The sequence below is a fragment of the Neophocaena asiaeorientalis genome, unplaced genomic scaffold (assembly GCF_003031525.2).
Source record: "Neophocaena asiaeorientalis asiaeorientalis breed wild unplaced genomic scaffold, Neophocaena_asiaeorientalis_V1.1 scaffold40, whole genome shotgun sequence".
Classification (NCBI taxonomy): Eukaryota; Metazoa; Chordata; class Mammalia; order Artiodactyla; family Phocoenidae; genus Neophocaena; species Neophocaena asiaeorientalis.
The window spans coordinates 7,628,874-7,642,981 of record NW_020185335.1 but is presented as its reverse complement, the minus strand read 5'-3'; the positions used below and the strand labels follow the sequence as shown (position 1 = coordinate 7,642,981).

General features: G+C 46.9%; 1 long non-coding RNA gene across 1 annotated transcript; it reads right to left on the bottom strand.

Moving 5' to 3' along the window:
• Window positions 1-8,702: 8,702 nt before the first annotated feature.
• On the bottom strand, window positions 8,703-12,636 carry LOC112393321 (uncharacterized). The gene is made up of 2 exons (XR_003001887.1): window positions 12,515-12,636; window positions 8,703-9,204 (listed from the first exon to the last, which is right to left on the bottom strand). It is a non-coding gene; the product is annotated as an uncharacterized LOC112393321 (long non-coding RNA).
• Window positions 12,637-14,108: the final 1,472 nt, after the last annotated feature.

The following is a 14,108-nucleotide window of genomic DNA, read 5'->3' as shown; positions in this document are numbered from 1 at the left end:
CACCTAGAAGTTAGGTGCTGGTGTGAGTTAGCTTGAACCAGGACGCAGAGGTGATGCGTCCCTTGGATGAAGGTGCTCTCGGCATCGTGAGGAGAACAGAGAGTAAACAGGCAATTACAAACGTCTAGCAGGAGAGACCCCTGTGAGGAAATGGTGTGCATCCTGACCACGTTGGTGGCCATCATACAAATCTACGCATGTAATAAAATTGCATTTTATTCCTTTCAGCTGCATGTGGGTCTACAATTGCCTCAGATTTTCAAGAAGTCAAATATATATGGATAATTGCAATGCACAGTCCCAAAGGCCATGCTGGCGTTGGAGCATAGAGTGGAAACATACCGTCTCACTGTGATTAGGAGAAGCAACCAGAGAAGGTCTCCCAAGGCAGCGGACCTCATCACAGGTAAATGTGAGGGCGTGGGGGAAAGGTCATGCAGTGTAGACATTGGCCCGTGCCTCCCCCGCAAGCCGGCGCTCCCACCAGTCTACTGCTGCCTCTCTGGGTTTGTGCCACTGCTTTTAGACCTAAAAGAATGTCTGCTTTAATCTGTAGCCGTCTCCCTTTCTCCCCCTCTCTTTTACAGGTCATTCAGTTGTCAAAGAAACTGGAGCCTTTGTCTTGTAGAATTGCCCATATTCTGGATTTGCATGGTTGCTTCTTCATGGGGTCTGGATCATTTCTCTCTCCACTGTTATCTCCTGATAGTGGTAATTTATCATCACCATCATCATCACCACCATCACCACCATCACCATCACCACATTGTACCAAATCATGCCAGCATTGTTGGAAGGGTGAGAACGTAGGCAGTCGAGTGCTACTTCTAGAAGTCTAATTCCCCTATCGTGTGACTTTAAACCAAGCCTTTCTTCCCTGCGACGCAGAACACGGACCACGATCTCATGTCGGTGCTCAAGTTTGGGGAGTGATTCCCGTACAAAGACAATGCACGGACTTGTGCAATGGCCAAGAAAGGCCGGCCCTGCAGCTGCATTCAGAGCAGGGAGTTTCTGGAAACAGACCTTTCTGATGGTAAGTTCCAATAAAGCTGGTGGGTGTTATATTAATGACTAGGCTCTTAGTCAGCTCAAGGGAACTGAGATCAGATGACACCAGGACGGTAGAGGGAGGTGAGATATTCGCAATTTGGACTGCAGATGTGAACATAATTTCACGGGCATTTTCATAATCGTCTTATGCTTCGATTAAATGCGTCACATACTACTGGCCTACAAGCTGGGAGGCAGGGGGTGAAGTGAGGAAATCCAAGGTTATTTATTTGCCTTAAAACCTATGCTCTGAGAAGGCCAGGAGAGGGGATACACCTCATCTTTAAAACACAAAATCTTCACTTCTCAGCTCAACCTGTGTACTTTAGCACTCAAAAACAGCCCACAAACAGACCAGTGCATAATCGTGTGTAGCAGACACCAACTCGGGGATAGTAACAGAGGCTTCAAAAGTGTCAAAGGCACTTTTATCAAAGGAGGGGAAAAGATGAAGTACAAAAGCCCTGTACCATTTGCCTTTGACCCTTAACTCCTTTTCCACCTGCCTGTACAACAGACTTCCTGGGGTCTTTTCCACCTGAAGGGTCCAATAAGACAGTCTTAGGGACACACAGGGTCAGCCTGACATCTCTAAACACCCACTACCAGTGGAAGCCGGTGGGCTATAGGTCTAGAAATTTCAGCTCACCTGATCTTTCCTCAGACTTTCTTCTTTTGGTTATTTGTTCTTCTTGGGTGACCGAAACAAACATAGGAATGTAATAATAGTGACGTTGCCGTGGCAGAAACAGGGCTCTCAGACCAAAGGATCCTCACCATACTCATAGAATGACTCATTTGGTCAGCTGGTCAACCCTTATCCAGTACCCGAGATGCTCCGTGCTGGTGAGGGGTGTTCTCGGGACGGATACAAAAACGGACCACTTTCTTGGGAATTCCCTGGCGGTCCAGTGGTTAGGATTCTGAGCTTTCATTGCCGAGGGCCCAGGTTCAATCCCCGGTTGGGGAACTAAGATCCCACAAGCCGAGAGGCACAACCAAAAAAAAAATGGACCACTTCCCAATGCCTTTCCTGATATGATATATGATATGATTTTACATACAACGCTATATTATAATACTATACTAACTTATATGATACTATGCTATACCACATTACATTATATAGTATCTTACAGTCTCTGTTATGTGTCTATGTGTTTCTGGTATATCTCCCTCTCACAATAGGTAATAAGATGGTTGGAGCATGAACTTTGCCGCCATGCTGGATTCATACCTTGTACCCCTCACCGGCTGAGAGACCTTGGAAAACCTCCGTCACGTTTCTGTACCTTAGCGTCCTTCTCAGCTACATGGAAATAGCAGCACGTATCTCTGAGGGCCGTTGTGAAGAGCGAGTGAGCTAAAGCCAAGGGCAGGGCCCGGGTGAGTATCGCGTCCGTTCTGGCTGTCGGTCACGTTGTCGTTTGGTGAGGGGCCCCGTGCTGCGGAGGACAGCTCCTCCGTCACACTCCGTGATTTCCCGTGTCCCTGCCCGTCCAACCCCTGTGGCAAAGGGATAAGGTATGCTCACTGACTCAGACTCACTTCCCGCGTCCCTGCCCACCCCATTTCTGAGTCTAAGTCTGAGTCAGTCAGCATATTTCATCCTTTGCCACAGGGGTTGGATCGGGGTGGGCGGATAACCAGTCACATGAGCCAGACCACTTCGACCCCAGCCATGACTTTCATGTGCCCAACTGGGGACTCAGACCGACTCCCATTGGACCTGCTGGAGCTGGAGCTGCTCCCACAGGGAGCCCTGGCCTGGAGTCCAGGCACAAGGGGGGTGAGGAAGCCAGTGCCAAGGACATCGTGTGGCTCCTGCCTGCAACCAGCTCTGTTCCTGCACCTTTTGGGCACGTGGGCCTATAAGGTCCCTTTCTCCTTAATTCAGTTTAGGTCACAGTGTTTTCACCTGCAACGCCAAGAGGGCCAATAGTTGGCGCCCCAGCATGTGCTGAAGACCAGGACTGGAGGAGCACGTAAAGGACTCAGAGCTCACACGGCGAGGAAGTAGCAAAAGCCCGCCTTGAACCCGGTTCTGCCCAACCACTGCACCATGAGCTCCCAGAGCTCCAGAAGGCTCCAGAAGGGAGGTCAAGATGCACCTGTGGGGATCCACAAAGAAAAGGCGGGAGTCGGAGACGGCTGCTGGAAGCAGCGGCAATTGCATTAACGACCAACCTTTACTAAAGGCTTATCAGAAGCCAGTCCCCACGGTCAGAGCTCCATGGAGCCTTGCGCCAGAGCTGCGCCTGGGGGGTGAGCACGATTTGGGCATGTGGAAATGGGGGCAGGCGGGCTTTCGTATTTGAAGATGACGAAAGAGTGTCCGTGTCCCTCGAAGCCCTGGGGAGGCAGCTGTGACTCCAGGCTGGAATGGGGCCTGCTTCGGTGGCGGCAGCCAGCGCTGGAATACAGGTGGCACACCTTGGTACACCGGCGTATTTAATCACTTCCCTCCGTTCATCCCGAATTCCATGCCAGCAAGACTTGCTGATTTCCACCTCAGTTCCAGGGCCCGCACATCTCCACCATGTTTCCACCCACTTCCAGCTCGGGAAGACGAAGGCCGATTAGGGAACAAGATAAGCGTCCTGGTACCCGAGGGATGCGCCACTGGACGAGTGAGAGGTGAGTGTGGGGACTGCCTTGTTGCGACATAGCAGCCACCTGACGCCTCTTAGAGGCGCGTTTTCTGGGACGCTTGGCAGGACATTTTGTGTGCCTTAGCACTTCAGAAAGCAAGGCGAGGAACCGGAATGTTCGTGTAGTCACTTTCGTTGAATAAATATGTATTGAGCACCTACTGTGTGCAGAGCACTGCAGTAAGCGAAGAAGCTGGAGACATGAGAGCTGTCGTCCTGGCTTCAGGACACTCACAGGGCAGGTGGGGAATTCACGTGGCACCGTGAGGGCTCAGAGGCAGTGAGCACAGGGACCGGACACCTAGCCCACCTTGGGGCTAGTGGACTGGCACAAGGACTCAGGTTAGGCTTTTAAGAGGAAACCCAAGACCTGAAGAAGAATCAGAATTAGTGTGCGGCGCGTGGAGTTCCAGGTGGGCGAAATTATACAAAGTCTCAGGAGAAAGGGAAAGAAAGAGGAACTCTGCCAGGTTTGGGGGGTGACTACAGCTTGAAGGCAGGAGCAGAAAAGACAGAAGGGAAAATGCACGAGGCGCCATAGATGGAAACGGTATACGTAGGACGTCAGCACGGCCTTTGGCACATACTAAGAGATGAGTTCTTTTGAGCACTCACCAGGGGACTGGCTGACATATGCCAGGCACTGGGTACCCATGCTCATCGTGGTGACAAAAACTCTCTCCACCTTTGACCCAGGGGGAGACTGAGGCCCAGAGCCTGGGTCAAACAACTTGCCCAGGTCTCACACCTGGGATGAAGCAGGATTCAGACCCCATGTCGGCCTGCTGCCAAAGGGCAGCATCTCCTGGCTCAGCAACCCTCAGAAATCCATGCTTTACCTTCTCACTGCTCGGCCACTAAAGGCTCTGAATATCGTTGACCTAAAAGCCCAGCATCGTTTGGCCTGGAGATGCAGGAGGCTTTGGCCCTCCCATTCTGCCCCACCTCACTGGCTCTGTCATTTTGACCTCAACGATATTGTGACCTTGTCACTGAGACCCACCAGTGCTTTACAGCATCACAGCATGTCAGCTCTGTCTGTGCATATGGGTATCTGGGCCGCGCTTACCTAGCCCGTTTTCAGCCTCAAAGGGCCGAGAACATTCCCTCCGTGCAAATCAGATTTGTTTTTTAACGTCTTCGTGCAGTCCAGCCCATTTTCAGCTTGAAAAATGAGCTGGAGAAGACGGGGAAGCTTTGCTGAGGTCAGAGGGTGAATCAGCAGCCTGTCTCCATGCCGACCCACCTTTCCCAACCGGCCAGCGCCCACATCACTCAGCCCCGATTAGCAGCTCCTCACAGAGCCTGGAGGCCACAGTCGGTGACGCTCGCCTGGAGAGTCCCCATCACTCTCCCGGAGCCCCGGTGACGATCCCCGGCCGAGTCTCCTGCAGCAGCCAGCACCACGTTCTCAGGCAGGACAGAGACCCCAGAGAGCAGGTCATAAATGCCCACCGGCTCCTTCCTGCTTTCATGCCCAGCTTCCTCTGCAAGGCGGTGAGATGGGAACCAAGAAGGGCAGATTCTGCGAAAGCCTGCACATTGAGGTCCTTTCAAGAGAGACCGGGGGGAACCAGTTGCAGCTCAAAGGTGGGCACTGGCAACTCTGAACTCTTCTGTTCAAGAAAACGCCTTGCCATTGTAAAGCAATTATACTCCAATAAAGATGTTTAAAAAAAAAAAAGAAAGAAAATGCCTTGGAGCCTCCCGGCTTCAAAACTGGCATTGGGAAATGGCAGGAAAGGTGGTGATCGAAACAAAAAAAACCAGGGGGGAAGGAATGGATCGCTAAGAGGCTTTTATACACACACAGAGTTCTTCTGCTTAGTTTTTCTAGGTTACATCTATTTTTTATTAGCCTCTGAGGTCCCAGCTTTGGACAACTACTATATTTTGACAGGGCGAAGGTTTACAAAGATCAGGGCAGGTGAAACTTCAAACAGTTGTCTAAGTCATCTGCCATCTGCGACAGGGAGCTCTGTCTATACCAAAAAGAATGTAATTTTAGAATTGATTAGAAGGGTGGGTATAGGACATCCAGATGGGGTAAGTTAGTTTAAAATTATTCCAATTACCAAATAGGCCAATTCCTTTTTTTTTTTTCAGCTTTATTGGGATATAATTGACAGATATAAATTGTATATATTTCAGGCGCACAATGTAATGTTTTGGTATACGTATACATTGTGAAATAATTACCACAATCAAGCTAGTTAAAATATCCATTACGTCACATAGTTACTATCTTCTTTGTGTGTGTGTCTGTGTGTTAAGAGCGCTTAAGATCTACCCTCTTAGCAAATTACAGTACTCAATATACAACACAGTATTGTCACTACAGCCAACAGGCTGTAGAATAGATCTCCAGAATTCATTCAACCTGCATAACTGACACTTTGTACCCTTTGATCAGCTTCTCCCCATTTTCCTCCATCCTTTAATCCCTCATAACCACCATCCTAATCTCTGATTTTGTGAGTGTGACCTTTTACGTTTCTACATATAAGTGAGATCATACAGTATTTGTCTTTCTGTGTCTGGCTTATTTCACTTAGTATAATGTCCTCCAGATTCATCCATGTTGTCACAAATGTCAGGGTCTCTTTCTTTTCTAAGGCCGAATAATATTCCATTGTAAATGTATACCAGATTATCTTTATCCAGTCACCTGTGGATGGACACTTAGGCGGTTTCCATATCCTGACTATTATAAATAATGCTGTGATAAATATGGGAGTCCAGCTATCTCTTTGAGATACTGATTTCATTTCCCTTGGACATATACCCACAAGTGGGATTGCTGGACCATATGGTAGTCCTATTTTTAATTTTTTTGAGAAACCTCCATACTGTTTTCCACAGTGGCTGCACCAACTGACATTCTTGCTAACAGTGCACAAGGGTTCCCTTTTGTTGCCACATCTCCACCAACCCTTGTTATCTTTTGTCTTTTCGATAATAGCCATCCTAACAGGTGTGAGGTGATATCTCATTGTGGCTTTGACTTGCATTTCCCTGTTGATTTGGTGATGTTCTAGGCCCGTTTAATTTTAAATGTCCACTAGGGGACTTGAATAATCCAGTGGGTCATTTTGTATAATGGGGGGACTGGGAGGGGCCGTCTCTACTGGGTTGCTGAGGGGCTTGGTCCCTTGCAATGCTGTCATCAGCAGGTCAGGGGGAGGGTCAGAAGTGCAGAGGTCCCCAGCCATTTACACAGCTGCCCTGTGGCCTCATGTGGTGAGAGCCACTTCACAGGCACAATCTCTGATCCTGCCCACCTCCCATTTTGCAGGTGAGGGGCCTGCTCCTGAGAGGTTAAGCGCATCTGTTTCATTTGCAGCTGGTGCAAAGGTGGGAAGCGAATTAATGGCACATCCTAGATTCAAAGAGATTTAGGCAGCAGGGAACAGTCTTGATCGAATGAGATGGACCCTAGGGGGATCATTGTATGTTTCCGTGCTCGGGCTCCAAAACGTTAGCCCACAAACAGAGGATAGGGGAAATACGAGGAGAAAAGGCCTGGGGCCGTGCTCGATGAGTCCCTGGTGTTATGTGTCTGCCGGAGAGGTCGGGAAATTGTGGTCTAGCATGGGGAGCAGACAGACTGCAGCTCAAGGAGGCAGAGGGTGGGGCTACAGCCTGGGGATCCGAGTTCAGCTCTGGAACCTGAACCCTCAGGTGGGGGCAGCGACCTCGAGGCAGGGGCGCTTGAAATGCAGGCATATGTGGAAATGCTAAAGGCACTGACTATGTCTAGAAATGAAAAGGAAAGGCACGGAGAGGGTGTCATAGTGGTTGTCTTCTACTCCTCAGAGCCCCCAAAGGATGTAAGTGTATAATCCCCAATGGATTTTGAGTGTAGAGAAGAAGGGATATGACTTGATAGTAGACAAACAGACAAACAAACAAACAGCTCTCCTGACAGTCTCAGGACTGTGGGAAGATAGAAGGTAAAATAGGGAGGTAGTGAGCACCCAATCACTGGAGGTAATCAAGTACATGCTGTCAGGACCACACACGGACTTGTGTGGGTGCTACGTGCTTTGGTTTCCCTGGACTCCTTCCACAAGAAAACTTAATTAAAATTTATGGCTTTGTTTGTATACTGACAGAATCCATGCTAGATGATTTTCATTTCTTTAACTCTGATTTTAGAAGAAATGAAAATGTTTTCCTGGGCCCCTCTCCGAAGTGAATTCTGCCAAAGAACAGAGGAGTGCCCCAAGCTGCTTTTTGAGATGGTTAGGGTGCGTGTGTTGCCAGGAGCATGGCGTGAAGCATGGCGTGCCTGCTACGATTCCATTCTGTAAAGTGTGTCCACCCGGACCCCAACTGTCATAGATGGTCACACCTGAGACCACGATTAGGGGACCAGAGTGGAGATGAGGAACTGTGGTTCTTTTGTTTGATGTCCTCCCATTTCTGTCTTGTTCAAATGTTTATATTTAACCAAGAGCATGGATCGCTGTTTATAAAATGACAAAATAAGAATACTGGCAAAAGGTCTGTAAGTTGGACTTTCATTTTTATTGGGGGTTAGGGGCGGGGATGTTTCACTCAGTTCTCTGTTCAACCAGCAACACTGCCATGATGGATAATGCCGTGAGGGTGTCACTGGGCGAGTTTGGTGTTTTCAGTGCACAGAACAACATGTGAGAAGGTTCAGCAAAACCCATGATGCAACCAAGAACAAAGATACAACACAGGCCACAAGGGATCTCTTCTCTCAGGTCCAGCCAAACAAACTGAGAAACACACAGATTCAGAAATCGTCTGCATCAGCACACACGTATTTAAGTTTGGTTTGTGTTTTCTAGAACTCCAGGTTCCAGCTCCCAGGCCGAGTGGCTGCTAAATGCCTCTGGAACAGGACCTAAGAGTCACCCCAGACCCAGGGGGAGGAAGGAGAGTGACCAAAACTCCACAGAGGCAGCACTACCACCAGCCTGTCCCCTGGGTTCCCCTGCACAGAAGACACATCCTGAACAGACACTGTCCCAGTATCAGGTTCGTTTCTTTATTCCTGCCTTTTTTAAAAAAATCAGTTCTGATTTCAGCACAGTACATCTCTGAAGGGTTGAATGCTTTCGAGACAAGTTCCCTGCGTGGTACAGCTGTGAGTAGGATCAAAAAGGGTAACAATGGGATGGTGAATTGCAAGGGGTTCCTAATTGAAGGAAAAGAAAAAGCCAGGGAGACGTCCATGGCCTGAAAGAAGGAAAGAAGGGGAAAAAACCAACAAGCGTGGAAATCTGTTGATTTGGAATGGCGAGAGTAGGAAAGAGGCCCCATCATTTTGGATCTCCATCTGTGCCTAAACCCCGAAGAAGTCCTTTCGTTCAAATGCCGGTGTGTGCACGGAGCTATTATCAATCACGTCCTGTCTGCCAGGCCACACTGGGTGTCTGTCGGGTGAGGGAGGGAGGAAAGCTGGAGGAAATCTGGGAGGCTGTCCCGGGAATTCTCACTTGAGAAAACATCTGGCTTTTCCACATCTCTGGTGCAAAACAAACAAGAATTTTATTAAATGATGTGTATTGTGTTCTAAGGTAGAACTCTGACACAAACAAGCAAACAAAACAAACAAGACCCCAGACTCGAGCACTTGCTACCAGGGTCCTTCACAAAGGCACAGGTGACGAGTTGTGGGTTTTTTTTTCAGAATCCACTTTCCAGCAAACAATGTAAACAGTGTATGAAGACCCCAGACCCTTCTTCTGCCCTCGTCCCGCTGCCCACCCGCACCAGGCCTATACCCCCATCGAAATGATAACCCCCCCGCCAAAGAAACCTCCAGATGCCATTTGTCTACTTTTCGCTCTCTCCTCACACTTACTCCCCTCCTCTGATGGCCTGCCTTCCCCGAAACCAAACGTGAGCCGTTCTCTAACTGCACTGGAAAATCAGAATTTACTGTACATATGTTTGTGTTCCACTTAATAAAAAAAAAAACTATATTTTAAGATAAACTTTGTTAGTAATTCATGAGGTAAGTGACTATTTATGCTAATCAGGCAGAAATATATTCTCAGGCATAATGCATTACATAAATTTGAATGTAAAATGTTCAATTATGAAGTAAATACAGGTAATGCAAATAATAAATTACCTCTAATAAAAATTATAGAAGATGTGTCTTCAAAGAGAGAGCGGCTTTAACTTACAACTGTGAATTGCTTAAAGAGAAAAGAATTAATAAACGCTGATTTACTCTGATGATTATTTAGCACATAATTCACCTATTCATAACGACTCCCAGTAATCAGACTGTTGTCTCACATTCTCCAATATGAGGCAAGACTGTTTCCTCAGCAATTTTACCCTTATCAGATTATCTCGTCTGATGCGATTAATTTTCGTCCATGAATCTGCTAACAGTGATTTCTGACTTACTTGCCCTGCTCACTAAAGACTGCTGAAAGGATTTTTCTCTAACACTACAGCTAGGAACAACACTCCATGCCTTATCATTCAGTTCCTCTGAACAACTCTTTTCTCAAATCGATTTAGTTGGTTTCAGAGTGAAACTCAGTGGACACTGGTTAGTTCTGCACCATAAAATCAGCTCCTGGATAAAAAGAGTTCAGACACTACCCTTGATGCATCTTGTTCTTTTTAGATTATATATGTCTGATTCCAACGTGATACACCTGAGTTGCTGTAACTCACAATCAGGAAAACTATATTATCTTTCACTTTTAATCATTATAATTTGGACGTAAACAGGATTTAAAATAGTTTTTTTTTTGCAAAAAGTTATTATGTATGTACTGACATGAAACCAAAATTGCGTTTTTGATGTTACGGTTTCACAATCTCCTACGTGATCCGACCCATGCCCTCCTCCCTCCCGCAAATTCTTCTATAAAGATTCACTGCTTTCAGGAACCTGAATGCTACTGGTTTGAACTGGTCAATAATGACAAACGCATGGTTTCTAAATTACTCTGTATTGTTCTACAGAGATTACTAGAGTATATATAGCAAGGGAGTATTAAGCAGTAAGAAGGCACAGTTCATATTGTATTTGGATTAGATTGGCTTGGAGCAAAGTGAAACAAACAATGTTAGCAAAGAAATCTAAAGAAATGTGGCCTGCTATAATTGTAGAGACTCAAAAACCTGAATAGTACTAATTAAAATGAGAGAGCTCAATTGTTACAAGAGAAACGCCACTAACAGAAGACTGTAAATGTTTAGACACCCCTGTGAATCACCAAATAATAAAGGAAAAAGGACAAAAATGAGAATTAAGTTATAAGCTTGAGGGCACCGCTGCTCCACGTCTAAAAAATAATTCGGATCTTCCTTTTTTTTTTTTTTTTCCAAGAGAAAATGAGAGACTATAAAAGATTCTGCAATGAGAGAAAAAAAAAGATACCCTGTCTGGTTTGACAGCAGTGTACAAAAATAAACCATAAAAATGTGCAGATAATAATACATTTATCTGACCAAACATGGGTATTTAATATCTAGAAATGACACATAATTGCAACAATTAGGTGCATGGCCATGAATCTATATCTCATGGTCTTCCTCATTGGTGAACTTTGTTTATAAATGTTGTTTATTTATAAGTGTAGCAGTTTCAGTGTTCCTGACCAAAAATACTTTCATGAAAGGCAGGGATCGTATCTCACAGCTTTTACCAAAACTGTGATGCAAAAGGATTAAGGAAAAAAATTCTCGTAAAAACTGAATTACTTCTTCCTAAGCATGCTGAAATTCATACTTTACATGCAAAATAGAAACTTCAGACATTTGTGGCTAGTGATTTTAAAAAGGCTTAGAAAAGTATTGCTATAGACAATGCTAATGACACGATATGTTTATGTAATTTAAGCAGTAAATTTTCGTCTGAATACATAAGCTGTAATCCCTTAACTTCATTACTAGGTGAAATACTGTTTGAGAGGAGGAAAGCAAAGGAATTCTGTTAGGTTGCATAAATATTGACATAATCTTCACTCTTTCTTCCCCAACTGGTAATAGACATACCTCATTCCATCCCGACAAAGTACTCCCATAAAACCAAAACTACCCATATAAACAGCTTCTCCGCAGTGATGATGAAAAGAAAAAGTGCTTTTCTAGAAAACAGCAACAGTGCTGTCCTTTTAGGGTAACGATGTGCCTACAAACGTTTTGGGGAATCTCTCCTTAGGGATTCCAGGGTTTGCTGAAACCCAAGGCTGCCAGCATGAGAGAAATTAACACAAGTCTAATCTGGTGTATGAAGCCAATGAGTGACACCTAAGGTCTCGTTATAAATAGTAAAGTATGCTGTCCAGTGGGTGAGAGCGTTCTGAAGTGCAGTGTTCAAGAAGCTGGCTTAATATATGACTAAGTGTCAGAAGTCAGGTTTTCTGAGAATTACTTTTCAGATAAACAACTTTATAGCACTGCACTTAATCTTACTTACTAGAGACATCTCATTTATCACTGAATTACAAGTAACTTTAATTCTATTGATATTGCCATAAAGCCCGTCAAAAATCCATCCTGGCACTTTTAAAGGGTTTGGGGCCCTGTTTGTTACATGGGATCCTCTTGCATAAGCCTCTCAGCCATAGTTACACTTGGAAGGCTCCTGGGTCCCCTGGCCTCTGTATTCACAGTCAAGGGGGATGGTAGGGAAAAATGATTCTCGCACCTGCCAGCACTGCCTTCAGCCCCTTTCCTAACAAAGTCGGGTTCTCCCACTGCAGTCAAACTAACTTTCTGTGCCTCTTTTCTCCTCCCACCTAGGGAAACCAGCTTCTTTTCATTTCATCAACAAAACTGGACACGGATCAATTTCAACTGACCTTTGCCGAAAGGTGGCGCTGTTGAGGTAAAAACCAAGTCGGTCCAACAATAGTTTTCACTCTTCGATCGTTTTGCAGGCTTTTCAGAATTTTTTTTTTTAATGCACCGTCCTAGCGTCCCCCCCCGTCCCATAAAATAAGATAAATATGATTAACACCAAATGCATTTCATTAATTGGAGGAATCAACAGTCCAACATCCAAGAGGGCGGGCTGGTCTTTCAAACGCTGGGTCGGCTTCACGCACTCTTGCTTCCCCCCAAGTCAATCTCGGCTTCTCCATCTGGTCTATCGCTTTAAAATCTTAGAAACAGAGTTGTTGGTTCTTTTTTCTTTTCTTTCTCTTTCCTTCCTTTTTCTTTTTTGCATAAGCTTTAGAAGGATCGGTCTAGAAAACTGAATAGTCATTAGCATCCGCGACCCCGAGGGGGAGATGCAGCCCCCCACTCCACTCCACCCCACCCCCACTCTAGGTTTCCGGGCCCGTCCGAGAAACCGCCGTTTAAAATTTAACCCTTCGAGGGGAGCTGGTGAAGGCTGGGTGTTTGTTTTTTTTGTACCCCTTGTTCCACGCCACGATCAAGTCTGAAATAAGTGAAACGTAAAAGTGCAAAGGGCGCGCGGCACCCTGATAAACAGGAGTCAGATTTCATAAGGGTGTGTGTGTGTGTGTGTGTGTGTGTGTGCGAGCGAGTGAGTGAGCGGGGGGGAGAGAGAAATGAATCTCAAAGGCCAAACTCGGGCCAGAGTCGGAAGCCGGAGGGTGAGCCGGGCTGACCTGACTCCGAGCTTTCCCGGAGTTAATTCGCGGAGGAGTTCGCTCCCCCCGCAAGGGCATGCGACGCCAGCGGGCAGCCAGCCCCCGCGCGGAATGGCTCCCGAACAACTTAGTTCACCTCCTTTAAAAGAGGGTGATAAAGCGCGCTTTTTCTTTCCGCCGACTCCAGACCGCCCCGGCAGGCGCGCGGCGGGGCGACGTCCTCCGCGCCGTCTGGACCCCTGCACACCCGCGCGCGGCCACCGGGAAGAGGGACAAAGAGTTTGGGCCAAGTTTGAGCTCCGGGCACTGCCAGGCTTTTCCGCAGTCCCCCTGGAAAGCTCCTTCCCCTCTTGCACCAAACTTTGCGCCGGGCTTTGCAACCTCCCGAGGAGGCTGCGGCACAGGAAGGGTTAAGACTGCCAGTCCCAGCTGACAGTCAGCTGATTGGGCTCTGATTGACAGCTCGGAAAAGTTTCCTTGTTTCTATATTATGCTAATCGCGGCCGCTCTCGCCGCCTCCCATTGGTCCGGAGTACCAGTCAATTTCCCTTTTGGGCCTGACGTCACAAGTGCTATAAAACTCAGCAATTGCTTTAAACTCTTCTTGCTGGATCAGAGGCTTTAAAATCTTTTTTTCATCTTCGAGCTGTAGCTCGGGCTGCTCGTCGGCTCGGCCTCTCCCCTTTTGCTCTCCGCCTCGCCTTTCCCCAGGACTTCGCTATTTCGCTTTAAAAAAAAAAAAAAGGCAAGAAAGAACTCCGCTCCCCCCTCCCTTTCCTCCAGCCCGGCTGCACCTCTGTCTTGCACTTGGCACGGAGGGAGGAAGACCGCGAGG